The following is a 3,133-nucleotide window of genomic DNA, read 5'->3' as shown; positions in this document are numbered from 1 at the left end:
GCCCCGCCTGTGGTGAAGGCATGGGGGAGGGAGGGCCTGTACTGCTCAAGGGAGACAGGTTCTGAGGGCAGAAGAAGGGGCCAGGGAGAACAGACTCACCCACAGGGCAGACACAGAGCTGCCTAAGGCAGAGAGGACAACTCAGGTGAGCAGACACTATGGGGACGCATGGGGGGGGGCAGATTAGGCCTCCAGGAGAGGATTGGACTTTGTATATTCTCCAAAAATTGGAAATTCAATTTGGAGTCCAGAGGGTTATTCTCAGTTATCCCGTAGAGAAGTCCTCAGCTCAGCCCCTTGGAGAGGACACATGCCTGTGGGACTGTATGCCTCATCCTTCCCCTCTCCTTCAGCCCCAGAGCCCCTCTGGCTCTTCCAATGGGAGGGCTCAGCATTCATCTTCTCCTTCAGGACAACAGCATAATGGTGATGACGTCTGACCACTAACTAACGAGACACCTAGGGAAATACGGCCCCCAACAGTATTCCAGACCAGATCCTTCTGCTTTTTGCCCACTGCAGGCAGAGACGACTGCCTGGGTTATTTCATAAATTTTGAGCTCTTAGCCTGCTCTGTCCGTAGATCCCCAGTAAAAACTGGTGTTCACAGAAAGGCAAATAAAATAAAATAAAACCCAGTTCCTTAGTGTTTGACCCCAGGGGCAAAGGAGACACTGGTGAGAAAGGGCCACAACTTGGAAAAAGATTTATTTTTCCTGGCCGTAAATCTCATCCCGTTGTTCCTCTGCCCAACGAAGCATGATAAAGTCCTTTTCCATAAAGTATTCAGTATTAGAGCCACAAAGCTCCCCCAATCAGTAGCCATCTGCTTCTACCATAACTGCTGCTGCCGAGGCAGGGAAGCAGCCCAGAGAAAGGGCCCCACTGTTAGCTGCCGGACAAATGAGGAGCCTGAATGGCTTTAGTTTTCCTTGTGTATCTGTATCTATAGAGACAGGAGAAGAAAGGCTGCATTATATTGATACAACAATTGTAAAACAAAACACGGAAGAGGCATCTAAAGGGCAATATCGCATGCATCAGGGGTCCCCAGATAAAAGGGGCGCTAACAGATTTATAGAAACCTTTAATTGGTTTTCAATTGAAAGCTAAAGAGGCTGGAGCGAAACTGTGAAGAGTGGCAAAGTGATCTCCTTCAGCCGTCTGGAGGCGTGATCGATTTCACGGAGGGAGAGAAGAGGAGCCCCAACCTCCCGGCGCCGCCGCTGCGAGGGTGGGAGCGACTGGGCGCTGGGAGCTTCCACTTGGGCCAGGGGTTACTGATGAGATCTCGGAGTCTCCCTCTCTCTCTCCCTTCTGCTTCTCCTCCCTTCCTCGCTCCTTTCGGCCGAGCGCGGAGGGAGAGGAGGGGAAACAGTACATCTAGCACCTACGTCCAGAAGAAACAGACCCAAACCCTACAAAGGCCCAGACTTTTATACCCAACCACCCGCTGGATGGGCGAGGCCTCTTGGAGAGAAAACAGGGGGCCCTCCCTCTCCTTGAACAGGCCCCACCACCACCCCACACCCGTCTCCATTTCTAGCTTCAAACCAAGACTCCAGCAAACACCCCAGGGAGAGGCCTTGGGTTAGGGTTGGGTTGAGGTTGGGGTTAGGGTTAGTGTTGGCACTACTTGGTGTTAGGGTGAGCTTCATTGCCCCCCCCCCGCGCCTTGGGGCACTGCCCACCCACGTTGCATCCCCAGACGTAGGTCCGTCTGTTCACAAAGCTAATTTATTGGCTCGGCCCTCCATTATCATTTCAGCTTCCCAATTAATCAAGGATAAAAGGCAATGGCGCAAATTACGATTATGAGGGAAGTAGAAGACGGTTTTGAATAAAATGGGAGAAGCGAAATATGATTAATTGGACGACATGATAGTGAAATCTCAAGTGCGAGAAACAGGTCCCAGGGGGCCCGGTTTTGGCTGGCCCGCGTTGCTGGATAGCTTCTCCGCAGGTGCCTGTGCACAGTCCCTATCAGAGGTCACGTGGGTCTGAAGCCTTCGGAAGGGAGAGGACGGGGTTTCAGCTCCAGCCCCTAACCTCACTCAGTGCCCGTTACCTCTGTGCCCATGCCCACGGAACTGCCGCCGCCCATGTCGAAGTTGTGGACCCTGGCCAGTGAGTCCCTCCGTATCGGTCAGGTGCGCTTTGGGGAGGTGAGTGTCGCGAATACTGGCTCAGTTACCTTTTTACATTTTGAGACAGGGTCTCACTAAGTCCCTAAGTTTGCTAGGGTGAGCTCAGACTTGGGATCCTCGCTCCCCAGTCTAGAGGCGCCTTTTCATTGAAGTGCCCATTGCTCTGCGAAGGTGCCCAGGGTCTCCTGTTTCTTTTCTGTCCTTGCAGGTCCCTCTACCCGAGGCTGACACTTCGTGAAACTGCAGGGAAACAAATCTAGTAGGTTAGCGATCGTCTGGGCTCGTGTCAGGGATTAATAGAGCCCTTGTCTGATGCTGCTCTCCAGAATTACGTCCGGGATTAAAAGCCAGACACTGCACGGGCACACATTTTGCACTGGCTGGCCGTTGTGATTAATGTTTCCGAGGGGATTTATCTTGGGAGCTTAAGGAACGCGTTGGGGGTCTAAAGCCGGATGGTGATGGCTGTGCACAGGGACCTGACGGTGGGCGCACACCGCACAGTGCGAGTCGGAGGAGAGAGGGAGGAGCGCGGCCTCTCGGTGCTCCCCCGGCTCAGCGCAACTTCTGGGGAGAGCAGCAGCAAGCTCCTTCGAGAGGGCTGCGCAGGGAGGACGCGTGGGCCTGCTGCCTTTGCTAGGAGCAGAGCGCTTAGCGCACGCCACCCACCGCGGTTCGCCGCCCCTGAGCCCTGCGACCCCCAAAGCGCCGCAACCCGGCCCACCCCGACTCCCCGCACCCAACAGCCTCTGTCCCTGTCCTCGGAAAAACTGATTTCGGCTTCCACACGCAGGCCCTCAGGCCACGTGGGCGGGAGTCACTCGCGCAGACATCGCCTCCTGCCGGGTAGAACCCCCAAGAACAAGGGGGTGCCAGAGAGAGGTGGCAAGAAACGTGCTGAGAGAAGAGAGGGGGAAATGGAAAGGGAGAGGGTAGAGGGTTGGCTAAGACGGGGAGAGGAGCGGGAGAGCCGTGGTGGGCGGGGC

The 3,133-nt window shown here is 55.1% G+C and overlaps 1 protein-coding gene across 1 annotated transcript in view; it reads right to left on the bottom strand.

The window, feature by feature from the left end:
* Prdm8 (PR domain containing 8) overlaps positions 1–3,133 on the bottom strand; it is a 20,349-nt gene that overhangs the window by 15,525 nt on the left and 1,691 nt on the right. The window lies entirely within an intron of this gene.

The sequence above is a fragment of the Chinchilla lanigera genome, unplaced genomic scaffold, assembly GCF_000276665.1.
Source record: "Chinchilla lanigera isolate Chin_1 unplaced genomic scaffold, ChiLan1.0 scaffold00032, whole genome shotgun sequence".
Classification (NCBI taxonomy): Eukaryota; Metazoa; Chordata; class Mammalia; order Rodentia; family Chinchillidae; genus Chinchilla; species Chinchilla lanigera.
This window is presented reverse-complemented; position numbering and strand designations above follow the sequence as displayed.